At 42.5% G+C, this 14,738-nt stretch overlaps 1 protein-coding gene across 1 annotated transcript in view; it reads left to right on the top strand.

Moving 5' to 3' along the window:
- LOC122815369 overlaps positions 1-14,738 on the top strand; it is a 161,978-nt gene that overhangs the window by 47,785 nt on the left and 99,455 nt on the right. The gene's annotated exons all lie outside the window — the stretch shown is intronic.

Genomic DNA, 14,738 nt, shown 5'->3' with positions numbered 1-14,738 from the left:
TTCTCAGAAGTACACGCAAACACAGGAGGACTATGGCTAATCAAGTTCACCAATGACTGCAAACTGGGAGCCATAACTGACTCTCCAGCTGACACAGACATTCTCCAAAAGGGCCTTACTGAGATGGACACCTGGTGTCAAAGTCATGGTCTCAAGCTAAATGCCAAAAATGCATATCATCCCATTTGGGAAAAACAAAATACCCATGAATTACCACATAGGTGGCAGCCCCCTTAATACAGAAGAGGTAATAAGAGATCTGGGGACCCAGGTAAATAGTAATCTCTCCTTTGACAATCATATTGCCAAAGTAGTTAGGAAATCCTTCGATGTAGCCCATCTAATTACTAAAGGGTTCACATCTAGAAATAAAGAGGTTATAGTGCCCCTCTACTCGTCACTCATCAGACCCATCATAGAGTACAATGCCCCATTTGGGATGTACCTCATAAGACACTTCCAACAGCGGGAAAGACCACAAAAGTACCTCACCAAGAGGATTACTTGCCTCAAATATATGTCCTATGCAGCCCGACTGGAAAAACTCCGGCTGTACTCAGTGGCATATCGCTTAATTAGAGGGGATCTCTACCTGACTTTCAAAGCCATGTACAACTCAGAATTGATGGACATGCTTCACCTAAAAAAATCCAAGTCACTGCGAGCCACTAACTCTAGTGAGCTAAACCTCACCACAACAATAAATAGAACATGCTGGAGGGATAGATTCCTGTCACAGAGACTCCCCATGCTTTGGAACAAAATTTCTAACTACATTAGGCAGAGCCCATCACTAACACTCTTCAAAAGAAACCTTGATGAGTGGATGGGTAACAGAAAATACACCCCTGGGATCACTGCATTGGCTCTTCTTGACAGAGGCTCAGTTACTTAATCAATGGGGAAGCAAAAGCTGACACACTCTGGCTAGGTTTATAAATGCCCTTGGGCAGATAGCCTAGTACCTATCTATCAACCTATGAACTTCTCATTTTAAATGCTGTGTAAGAAAGAGCTACTGTGTGTCCTGTTTCTGAAGAACTGGCATTACATGTGACTTGCTGCTCTCTGCCTGACTACTGCTGATCTCTGTCTACATTTGATTTTTACACCCATTTACCCTACTCCTGTTGTGCTTGAAACTTGGTGGCTTTTGAGTTACTCACCCCTACTATAACTCTAACTTTGGGCACTCCTCCATGTCTCATTGTATCCACTAATTCCACTGAGCATTGAAAGACCAACTGGGAAGGCCACTCCACCTTAGTGTCTCAAACTTGAATCATCTTCTGTTTTTCTATCTTCCCATTTATTTAAAGAATGCACTTCTTTCAGCTGCTTTTACTGTATTTGTGCTTATTCCAACTTTATTTAACTTATTTTTTGCATAGTAGCGTTTAATCTGCTGATTTAATTACTGCTTATTAGTGGCCTGATTAAGTTGCAAGTATTATTCTAAACCTCTTAGTTCTGATTTAAGCACTTGGGCTCCTAACTACTTATCTTACATTTGGAAGGTTTGTGGTCTACACCCCTGTGGCAAGAGGGAGCTTATACCCTTCTGAACTGGGATTTCCAGGTTTAAGTCATATTGTCCCTTTATTTAATTGGCTAGAGGACTAGGTTGTTTAAATTTGAATCTCTGTACCTGAGGCATTTGGCAACATTTGGCAACCACACTACTTTAGAAGAAGAGTGTTGCTAGTTTCTGCTAAACACTGCAAAAGCTAAGACCTACATTACCATATCCACTATTTTAGCTGCATTACTTCAGTGTTTCCATATTGAATATCTGCACTTTTTGACATCTTTTACAGTCTTTAGTTTGAACTGTCTTGGTTCCACATTAGTGGGAGTAGAAGGGACCCAAGTCATTTTCTCACCCAGGATTGTGTAAAGAAAATAAAAGAGTTTTTGATTGGCCACAGGTCCTTGTTTTTATCAAATCTCCTCTCCTAATTAAACTGTTTTGGCACTTGTTTTTCTCATGTTTTGTCACAGCTGCATTAATTGAGTGTTTGTGTTGAATATCTGTACTTTTTATCTTTTTTTACAGTTTTTAGTAAGAACCGCTGCTGTCCATGCAGCAGAACCTAGTAGTGATCTGTATGGACGCTGATATCTCACAACATAATTCCCTTGTAATCTGTGTAGACACATCTCAAACACTGTAAGTTTCACTTAAAATACCCTTTCTGTCTAGACAGATTTTTTTTAACTACTAGACCATCTAGTTTGTGCATAGCTGACCATTGCTCATCTAATTCCTTGTGTTAATGACCTATTTAATATTTAAATTTCTCTCACTCCTCCGTAGTTAATCAGTAGTCATGGATATGTATGTCCTGACTCTCTGTGGACAAAATGGCTGAGATGGATATTCTGAGGCATTGTAGCAATTGCCTCCTGTACACTGGCAACCCACTTCTTCTTAATAAAACAGATACAGTATGCAAGATGTGTAAATACACTTTAACACTGGAGGCAGAACTCTCTCATACAACCAAAACTAATCTTAGAGAGGTTGTCAGTGACACTTGCACCTTGCTTACTGTACAGGGTAAAGATCCTACACATAAAACTACTTATGCTATGCACTTACAAGTAACCTTCCTAAAACACTAAGACCTCCTGTAAAGCATAATCACAAAAATAGTCATAAGCCATTATGTAAACACTTTGTTAAAATACCACCCACAGCTGCACATAGTAACACTGTATCCAATATGTCTACTGCTAAGCCCTTAAAGCAAACCAAAACACAGCCAAATTTCTTGGTCATTTGTGATTCTACTGTCAGACACAACAATTTCCCCTTTACCAGACTGAGTAAGGACAGTGAGCCATAGTTAGCTGCCTTTCCAGGGCTAGGATCCATCCAGTCACATATGCTCTCAGGTCATTGATCCACAGTTGCCAATATAACTCTGTCACAGTCCATGTGAGTGTTAATGCCCACATATGTACCTTCCTTGACTAGGTTCATAGGTGTATTCTAGGCTAACAGCCACACTAGAGTCCTTATAAGTTTAGCCATACAACTCAAATGTGACCCACACATTTGATTTATATAGGTGCTGACTTACTGACTGCCTCTGTCCATCAGAGACATAGGAACCAGTCCATGGGTCAATTTCTGAGTATTCATCCACTGTTCCAAGTTGTGCTTAAATAGGGATTGGGAGGAACTCTGGATTTCATGGATGGGGAGCCTGCTCCACAGAATGGGAATTCTCTGAGAAACATATCTGTCTCTCCAACGTTTCCTATTTAATGTGGCAAGTAAAATTTGGGTCTTTTATTTAGTAGAACTGATGCTGTTTGTTTTCTGGAAGTACAAAAGGTTCATCAAAACAGGGTCCAGTGATGCTCTGTATGCCAGTCAAAGATCACCTATATGACGTCTGTATGATACCAAGTAAAGAGGCATGGCTTTGAGGCAATCAGCATAGGACATTGTGTTTACTCACTGGATTCTTTTTGGAAATTACCTTTGTAGATGTCCTAGTTGCTGGCATGTGTCTGGTCAGGTTCGCACTTAAGGTGACATTATACTCTGTGATGGGTCTGATGAGGGCTGAGTACAGTGGTATGATGACATATCTGGACCTAGATGCCATGCCCTTGATTATAAGCTAAGCAGCATAGAAGTATTTCCTTACTACCCTGGCACATGCTGGTCGAATATTAGGTTACTGCCTACATGACTTCCCTGATCCCTGACTAGTGAATTTACTTTTAAGGGTGTTTTACTAATGACATAATTACCTGGGGTGGTAGACTTCCCAAATGGTACTATAATGCATTTCTTGGTATTGAGTTTTAGGTCATGGCTTTGGCATCAAGTGTTTGTATTAGGCCTTAATGAAGGGTGTTCATGTCTTTGGGGATCGAATAAATGCTCCCAGTTTGCAATTATCTGTGAAATTTGTCATCTACAGGCCTTTCACAGTGACTTTGACATCTGAGAAGTAGATACCAAAGAGGTGTGGACCCAGAAAAAGAGTCCTGGGGGACTCCACTGATGGCAGGCCTCTTTGTGGAGGTGGCCTCACTAATTCTAACCTCCTAGGTCCTACCAGTGAGCCAGATACCTATCCAGTGTGTTATAAAGGGGTTCATACCTAGTTCCATAAGTTTGTTGACCATGTCAGAGTAGGATATTGTATCAAATGCTTTAGTCAGTAGTCAGATCTATGCATGCAGTATACATTATTTTTCCCACATCTGTTACCTTAGTGACTTTTTCAAAGACGTCCACTATAAAGTAAGCATGACCTTCATGCCAAACTGGGATGGATCCAGTGTCTGGAGGTCTCCTATATCCTTGTAATAATTTCCATGATAATTCTTTCCACGGTTTTGCACATAACACTAATCAGACTAATGGGTCTGTAGTTTTTGGGATCTGTTGAAGGTCTACCCTTATGAAGGGGGTGACTGTTGCAGTCCTTCATTCATGTGGCACAAAGCATGTTTTAAGACTATATTAAATAATGACTCCAGGGGTCTTGATAAGTTATATTTTAGACTATTTAGGAGGCATCTTGTGATGTTATATGGGCCCATTGAAGCTGTGTTTTCAGCTTTAGTAAGTGCAGCCAGTACATGCTCCCTAGTTATAGCTGGGGAGTTATGTTTGTGGGTAATTCTGAAGGGATGGTTGGGGTGAGAGGGGGTAAAGTTGAAACTGAAGTTCCCCACTAAGAAATTTGCTGTATTGCCTGGCTCAGTGAATGTGACACCATTACCCACCAGTTAAGCACACTGTTGTGAGCTGCCCTTGAGGATTCTGACATAGCTGTAAAATGTCTTACGGTTATCTTTCACCTGGGAAGCTGTCTTAACCTCAAAGTTGACTTTGCTTGACCTAATTAGCTCTCTTATTTGCCAATTTACTTTGATGAGAGTTTCTATTTTTATGGTAATTACCTTTCCTGATTTTTGCCATATGTTTTTTCTTTTGTTGTATATCCTGTTTAATTTGGAATGCCACCATAGTGGTTTGTTTCTAGGGCTAGTCCAGGTCTTACTTCTGGTAGGTACAGCAGCTTCTATACAGCTGTCAATATGGTTGTACAGACTTTCTGAGAGCAATTCAACAGCGAGCCATGTTCTCTGGGTTTGAAGGGGTATTGAATTTTGACAGTCCATTACTTCATAAAAGGTGATTTTCCTTGGAATAGTTCCTAACTGATACTGGTTTTAAGGGGATTACAGAGTAGATTTTCATTCTGAAAGAGACAGTGTTTTAGTTTGACCATACCAGGAAGGATGAGACATTGGGGGCACAGCATTCTCCCATATTTGTAAGCATGAAGTCCACTATGTTAGAGCCTCTAGTGAGTGTATTCACTATTTGGTCAAGGGTGTTTATATTTATGAAGTCCAAGAATCTCTATGCCTGTAAATTTGAGGATGTGTAAGATGCCCAGTCTATAGAGAGGTAATTAAAACTCCAATGAGCTAAGTGTTAGGTTGGATGGTAAATGTCTGTAGTAGGTCCAAGTATATATTATGAATTCTTGGGACATGGATGATGACCTAAATCTGGCTAGGTTATAGTCCATGATTTGTCTAAAGTGATCTTCACATGGAGGAATTCCAGTGAGTCATCCTTTATGATGACCTGAGAGGTATGCTTTGCTATTGATGTATATTGAGACTGGTCTAAGAGTGTGGAAAGCACTGAATTCTTGTCCTGCCAGGATACTATCTGCCGCTTCAGACCATGTCTCAGTAACTGCACAGATCTCTATATTCTCAAGTGTGAGAAGGGCTTGGAGGGAGTTTAGTCTTTTTTTTTTTTAGGCTGCTGACATTGAGCAGTAAATCCTTGAGGTTCAGGTGGCTTGATTTTGTTATGTAAGTAGATTTGTCAGGTTGGCATTGCCTAAAAAGGCTCTGTGGGGTGAATAAAGGTTTAGCCAGTATTCAAAAGCCTAGAGGGAATAGGTGTTAACCATATTTGGAAAAGCAAACCATGGTCTGTTAACCATGTCCTCCCAACCTGATAAAATTTTGATTTCCTTAGAATGACACCAAAATGACAGCCATTTGTTGAGATCAATCATTCTTTGCTCATATTGTTGCATCATCCTCAGTGACCTTAATAAGCTGCTCTTATCTTTATTTTAGAGTGATTCCTAAGGTGCATGTAGTATTATAGAAATAACCCACGCCTGGGTGTGGGTAATGCTGGATTTACCCACGGTTGGTGTGGTTTGGTCACGAGGGCGAAGCCTGAGTGGCCAAACAAAGCCAACTGTGGGTAAATCCAGCATTACCTATACCCAGAAGAGGGTTATTGCTATTATACAATGACATTATTTAAGAAAAAAAAATAATTACTTTTCTTAAATAATGGCATTGTATAATGTCTCCTTGCTGCCCTTCCGCAGCTGTCTGGTATTCATGTACAATGGACAATAGCTGAATTCTTTTACAGAGTAAAAACATGGGTCCTGGGATGTAAGAGTGATAAAAATAAATATTATTGTCAGTAAATAGGATAAATATTGTTAGCCTATTCCACCTGAAAGCTAACCACAAATGCAGGTTTTTAGGAGCTTTAGTTCAAATATCTGCAGTATTTGACTACAAGTTGAATATATTCTTAAAATTAACACATGCACGATTGTGAGAACCGGAAGTTGCAGAATGAGTTCTATTCAGCACTGCTGGGATGAGCATTTGCTCCATGTGGGCAAATACAGTACTTTGCAAAGACTGAAAATGGGAAGGTGGAAGCCAAGACGTCTGGTATGCAAAAATAACTAAAAGCATTTGAAGTAATTTTAGCTGTCTTATAGAGTACTGGCTAGCATTAGCATGGCAGTAAAATATAAGGAAAAGTTTGCATTTTGTCAGAGATAAAAATTAATAGCAGAACCAATGGTTGATTTGAGACAACAGTTCCACCTTGACTTGTAATCACACTATGAGGATGAAATCAACTCAGCAGTACTTGAGAGTCAGCTAGAAAGAACTTTGTTAGTTTTACAAGCGGTACTTAAGATTAGTTATTCAGGCACTCATGCACATCTCTCCCCAGGAATCAGCAAGCTCTGCACGGTGTGCAGGAATAGTGCAAGAGCTGCTGCAGGCAATATGGCCGATGTGCGATCCAGGAACAAGCTCCCGGGATGTGTATAAGTTCTCCTGCTCTATTCCTGCATGGACACAGCACCTGTATGCTAATTATCTCATTTGCTGATGAAAACCATCTAAATGAGGTGAATTAGCGATACAGGAAGCAGGCAGGTGTCCATGCAGGAATAGTGTAGACTGCAGAAATACAGTCAGCTAGTAGCTGAATACAGTTCTCCAACGTATGAAATGGAGGCATGACAGCTCATAAAAAAGCATGTATTATAAGAGTTAGGCATGCCAATGGCCAAATATATAGCCATAGGCATGAAAAATAATTTCAAATTTATAAAAAATAACTTTATTTTTTTTGGCCGATTTTGGCTGTTTAAGCGTAGGGCAGTGGTGTGCAAACGGGACCAGCCCGAAAATAAGCTGGAAATAAGCTTTTAAACCAAAATCATAATTTTGCCATAATATTCAATGGCATGCATAAGACAACAAGACTATGGAATAGTGGTTGCTAAGGGGAAAGGCTGGGTGTCAGTTTTGTAACCATGCATTAGCAGTCAGTTCTATGCAAATGAGGGGACTGATACTGAATCACAGTTTTACCCTCAGTGCTAGTTTGCACCCAACTGTGTAGGTGTAATAGCACCATGGTCTACGCCTAAGAGCTAGATGACCTCAAGAGGGGGAGTTTCATGACTGCTGTAAGCTTATTGGAGCACAGTGGCCTGTGTTTGCCCTTAGCTAAACACAGCTAAGGAAGGGTGTGTGTCTGAGGCTGCCTTGCAGTGTTTACATTGCCTAAGCAGGTTTTAAACCAAAAAAAAAAAAAAAAAAAACATGAAATAGCAGCTCCATTTACTTCTGAGCAATGAGTTTGAATGGCGCACCTCGGAGCTTAAACGAGAAGGCAATTGGAAGGGAAAACAGCAGTAGGAAGGTAATCAAGGAGAACTAACATAGCTGGCAGGTAAAATGTATCAGGATCAGCCAATTACACAGGCAGCAACGCAACCCAGCCCAGCAAACTACTATAAACTATGCAAACACCTTTTACTCTTTTTCCCACAAACTCTACATCACCAGTGTACACAAACGGGGAAATTTTATCTAACAAAACTAACAAAATGATAGGGGCTGCTGTCCCTCTCATACATTGATATGTGGAAGAGGCTGAGGGTGGTGAGGATGAGAATGCTAATGACCAACCCACAGTTAGGAGAAGGAGAAGAGTGTACAGACCCAGGGTCACCTACCAGGCACTAAATGAGATGGAGATAGTGGAGCGCTATAAGGTGGACAGGTACCTCCTACAGCAAATTGTTGAGCTGTGCCGGCCACACCTCACACACAGAACCAACAGAGGGGAACCCATCTCAGTGGATACCAACGTATGTGTAGGCTTAAGAATACAAGCCACAGGTACCTTCCAAAGGCCAACTGCGGATATCATGGGGATCTCACATGCATCAGCATCCAGGGTACTCCACCAGTTCCTGGATGCCATGTCAGCACATGCTGGTGATCACATATATTTCCTCAACACCCATGAGGTGTTGACCAGCAATATGCGTCTCTTCCACCAAATAGCAGAATGCCCTGAAGTAGTGGGTGCTATAGACTGCATGCACATGCACATTAAAACACCACCCAGTGAGTGGGGTAGGGTCTACATAAACCACAAGGGCTTCCCGTCCATCAACAGCCAGGTTGTGTGCAATGCCCAGGGCATTATAATGAATGTGTGTGCTGGCAGCCCTGGAAGCTATCATGACTTCCACATCTGGCATATGATGCAGATGTACCAGAGATTTCCCAGTGGGGACATCCGATATGGCCACCTAGTGGGGGATGCTGGTTACGCACTGGAGCCTTGGCTGCTGACACCCATCAGAAATGAACACACACCTGAATAAGAACTCCATAATGAGGCACACGCACAAACCAGAATCATAACAGAGTGTGTGTTTAGGTTGCTCAAGCCACGGTTCTAATGCCTAGACATATCCGGTGGAGCCTTGCAGTACTCTCCAGCAACATGTACACAAATTTTCATTGTATGTGCCATGCACACAATATGATTTTGTGGAAACAGCTGCAGCAGGAACAGCATGGGGCAGGGCCACACAGCCCCCCACCATTGCCAAGGCCAGCACAGGCACAGAGTGACTCAGAGGAGGAACAACCTGAGCCTGCCCATGTAGTCAGAAGGAGGCATGCCCAGTATGCCCAGGCTTTGGCAAAGAGGCAATGCATAGCACATACTCTGACATGGTAGGAACCCAGGAAATGACACCTCTCTCTGACTTGCACATACAGTAAAAGGGATGCCAAACATGACACTACCTGTGCTTTACCATGTATAGGGTGTGTACTATGTGAATCCGGCATAGTCAGCCCTCCAGCATCATCCTCAGTACTGGCACAGTCACAAGGTAAGTCACTCTGCTTATCAATTGCTGAATGGAGTAGTATGTTCTGATACTTGTATCTATGGTATGGATGTGAGCATGCAAGGGAATGGTGGCTGAATGGGATGGCAGCAGATATTAAACACCTATATGGGCAGCATGAAATACATATGAAATACTGGTGTCAACATAGTAGGCAGTACAAGATAAGGTGACAAATCCCACTGCAGGGCATGTGGTGGGCCAAATGTGGGTCCATAGGACACACATATGCATATCAGTGTGGCTCACATACCCAACAATAGTCTTAGCCAGCAGGACAGGTATAGATGACCACAAAGAAAGGCTGTGTTAAGGTCTCTAATTGATGGCAACAGAGAACAGCCCCCCTCCAGACCTACACAGACAGACTACAACAGGTCAGGCAGTTGGATTTTAGTTCTGAAGGGTAAGACGTCTGAAACTGAAATGTAGGTCAATAAAACCTAAGATCTGTACTCCACTCATATGCCTCTAGTCTGCATGATAGGTCAGAATACAGAATGAAATGGAAACCAACAGAGTACCTGAAATACCAGTACAGTCATAGCAGATGTTTACAGCTGTCAGGTGTGCACCCCTCCCACAATCCTATGTAGAAATGTAGTAATATGTACATGTGGATTTAATAACAGTGGAGCACAGATTACCTGAGTTGGCCCAATTAGCAGGATAGATTGTTGCATGTGTACAATATGCAGGGCTCTGTGTATTATGTTGTTGTGTGCTGTATATTGTGTATAAGTGGTCAGCATGTAGGCATGGAGGGTTGTGTCCCGGTGGACTATGGCCTGTACTGTTGATGACAGGGCCATGTTCTGACAACTGCAGTGCCAACCACAAAGCATCCCAGCAAGACACAGTCCAGCAGTCATCCATAGTCATTGTTTGGATGTAATATCTGTGACCATCTGAAAGATGAACATGCCATAAATGTGGGCCCAGACATACACACAGTACACAGGTGGAAGTACCCTAGACAGAGTATATAAAATGAAGCTTTCAAATGCACACACCTTTGGAATTCTACATACAGGTTAGCAGCACATTAGTCTGTGTAGTATGGAATACTGATGTAGTCTGGCCAATTACTGGCAGACCACAAAAGGCACAGTTATGAAGTAAGGAGAAATTACCGATGTCCCTGCACAAGCCAGCATAAGGGGAATTTCTCAGGTATATCTGTGAGTCAGCTGCAAGAAGCTTCCATATCACACATGCACTCAGCTCACCCCACCATCAGCCACAAGTTCATCACAGGTCATATCCCTGCTGTTGGGAATGAGTACAGTATGACCCCCACTTCTGTATAGGAATACCCACAGAATGCAGCATGCTGAAGAGGTGTCCCATGCAGGTGGGTCCGTAGCTGTAAGCAGCACCCTGCACACCACACACACCAATGTATTAATAAGGACAGGAACTATTGCCATTAACACCTCGTAAACCTACCCAGTCACCCCAGGGGAATCCAGAGGCTTGCAGCCTGGGACTGTAGGAGTGACAGAATGCACTGGCCTGCTACAGATGACCTGCATCACTACCAAATGCTCTACAGTCCTCTGTCAAAGGCCTGTGCCTCACCCGTACTGCCACTGTATGTTATCTCATGGGGTCCCAAATAACAACATAACACAGTCCACAGAACACAAATGCAAGGCCATGTCGACAAATCCCAGTAGCATGCCCACCATGTCCTACTGTATAAACTGTGGACCAGCCCCTAAATACAGCTGGGATGAAGGGACAACTATAGGGATATTTATCAGATATCTCTCGCATAATGTTAGGAAGAGGATAGAATAACAGAGGGGGGTGTAAAAGCATGAATGCCATGGAATGTGTGAAGTCTGAAACTCTGATGTGTGTCCATACTACCCCTGCCTGCAAACCCAGTAATGGGTGGCAACAAACCTGCTCATAAAGCACAATGTGAAGGGGAAATGACCAGATATATGAGCCCTGCCTCTGGATAACCTGGGTGAATCTGTACAGCTGAGAGGTATGGCCACAGCAGGATATGGCCATTCTGTTGCACTGATATATGCACAAGTAGGGGATCCTCAGCCACCACAGTACCAAGGTGCTGAACCATTTACATAGACACATAAGCATGTGTCTTTGGCTCCCCCTCCAGAATGGTATGAGCGTGGAAGAATATGTAGGCTGCAGACCACAATACTGGACACAGTTTCATTCATCTTGTATTCCCCAGGAAATTACTGTGAGCAAATAAGTATATCTGTCAGCAGTTGATGACATAATACATCACAGCGTAAAACAGTACATATGTTTGAATATTTCTGATAACACCAAAACCATGTAGCACAAGCAGCGCAGACACAATAGTTATGGTATCCCACTATCCTTTGCCGATTATGACTTCATATTGTCAACCTATCTACAGATATCCTGCAGAAACAGGTTGTTAGCTCTAGGTGTAGAACACAAATTCCTGCACTGGAGTACAACCTACCTGTAATGGATTCACACATTCAATATAGAAGGTCATACTGGCCATGCTCCCACACACAGAGAAATGAAGCCCATGTCTGACAACAAAATACAGAAGGTCATACTGAGCATGCTCCCACACTTAGAGAAATGAAGCCCATGTCTGACAACAACAGTGGACTATACATATCTGTCAGTCACAGATTTCTGTGCACACACACCACATTGCACGCCATTCATGCTTTGCACATACATCAGATAGGAATACACACATATATCCAAGGACAACACACTATAATAAGTCAAACATACACAAACAGAGATGTGGGGAAGAGAGACAGACAGTGACAAAGAGCTTCCCATCATGAGGCCTGTCCCACCCACCACACATCCATTTGACCAATATCACATGATGTGCCGATGTCTATCAATGTAGACATTTGCTTCTGGTAGCCCTCAGTACTATAGTGTCTTTGGTGCTTTTGATAACTGTGTAACATGACAGTACAAATCAGTATTCATCTAGCAGTCAAATACCCAGTCCTGTCAAATGTAAAGTTGTGTGTGACTGAGCGTTGTGTGTGTGTTTCCAGAGGAATGGGTTATGGCCCATTCACACACATGCACTGCACTCCCATTGCCCTACTTTAGCAGGCCTGCTGATGTCAGTCACCTTGAAATATCCCTTTGGACACTGTTCATCCTTGTAAGCTCTGGGGTGTGTGCAATAACTGCGTAACGCTATAGTGTGACATACCTAGTTAGAGAGGAGTTCAAATCCCAGACATGGCAAGCGTGTGTGTGTGTGTGTGTGTGTGTGTGTGTGTGTGTGTGTGTGTGTGTGTGTGTGTGTGTGTGTGTGTGTGCAGGGATCAATGGTTTTGAGGCCATTCACAGTCACTACGCCTCCCCTTGCCCTGCTTTAGCAAGTCTGCTGATGTCAGTCACTTTGAAATACCTCTTTGGACAAAATTCAGCCCTGTAAGCTCCATGGCACATACGATAACTGTGTAATGCTATAGTGTGACATACTAGTTAGGTAGGAGTTCTAGTACCAGATATGGCAACTGTGAAATTGTGTGTGTATGGATCAATGATTTTGTGGCCATTCACAGTCACTACACCTCCCCATAACCTACTTTAACAAGCCTGCTGATGTCAGTAACCTTGAAATACCTCTTTGGGCAAGGATCAATCATGTAAGCTCTATGGCGCATGCGATAACTGTGTAATGCTATGGTGTGACATACTAGTTAGGTAGGAGTTCTAAACCCAGACTTGGAAACTGTGTGTGTGTGTCTAAGAGAGAGTGTGTGTCATTGATAACACCTGATATTATGGACATTTACACTTACTGCTCTCCCATTACCCCTGCTTTAGCAATGCCGCTGATGTTAGTCACCTTCAAAGATACCTGTGGAGAACTCTCCAACAAATAAGTTCAATGGCATGTGCCATAAATACACAGCAGTGTTGTAGCAGTAACTACACAGGTATGGGTTTGAATCTCATCACTGGCAAGTGTTTGTGTGTGAACTTCAAACATTTTGTCCCCATTTACACCCACTACACATCTCAGAGCCTGATTTTAGCAGTTCTGCAGATATCATCCACCTTAGAAGTACCTGTTGCCAACCCTAAATCATGACAGTTCAGTGGTGCATGTAGTAAATGCGTAACATAATGGTCTGTAAAGATTGTTACATACAAGTTTGAACCTCACCCCTGGAAAATGTGTATTTTGGGTAAAATTAATTTTGGATCTTTCAACTAGTACATCTCCCAATGCCAGTATTTATAAGGGCTGGTGATGTTCCTCACCTTAGAAGTACCTAGGAACAATATTCATCCTATGAACTCTGTGGCGCATGCAATAAATACGGTACACTGTCGTAACAATACATAACTAGGCATAGGGGTTTGAATCTCCGTACTGGCAAGTGTGTGTGTCATCACTATCCTGTGTGGAGGTTGCTGTGACTGTGCAAAAACAGGATGCATTGTGGACTTGTCATTGCTGCATTATTATGTTGAGGACCCAGTGTCACAATGTCCACCTTACAAGGACAACATATGTCAAACATCAGAGAGGCTGGTGTACACAATCCATAGCCATACATGTGACATTAAGGATTGATGAACAATATAGGCAACCCTTGTATTACTCAGAAAACACTCTCCACACACGTCTCATACACAAACACAATTGAATAGGCAACAACCACTATATTGGTACTTCCCTGCATATTGCATCACAGATAGTAACCATGGTGTGGTTTCAGTGGACTACATGTCTGTTGCCCACAACAGTGCCACTGACATCAGAAAATACTGTGATGTGTTACATCTTTTGACTTGAGTGTGTGTTATCCAGCAACTAAAAGGACATGATGCCCTGTTCCATCCCCACAGTAGGCACATAAATGCTTACAGTGGTCCTTTTGCTATGTTCCCCACTGGATGCCTGCAACAACTGTAGAGTCTGCAAATGTAACCCACAAAGGGAATGCCATGCATTATACACATGCCCTGTATGGACAGATGCCACAAATTCCACTGAATACCTGTACCATGCTATCAATGTAGATGCAAGCAACACCTCAGTTCCATAGCCAGGTCTCACCAAATGAGGTCAGGAATGCCACATCAGAAGATAACACTCTGTCCACACAACATTCCCCAGTGACCTCAAGTACGCTTCCACGTGTCATAGAACATGCATGTGGGATATGTGCA

The sequence above is a fragment of the Protopterus annectens genome, chromosome 1.part1 (genome assembly GCF_019279795.1).
Source record: "Protopterus annectens isolate FY-2018-M chromosome 1.part1, PAN1.0, whole genome shotgun sequence".
Taxonomy (NCBI): Eukaryota; Metazoa; Chordata; order Ceratodontiformes; family Protopteridae; genus Protopterus; species Protopterus annectens.
Note: the sequence above shows the minus strand (reverse complement) of the source record. Positions and strands in the feature narration are given on the sequence as shown.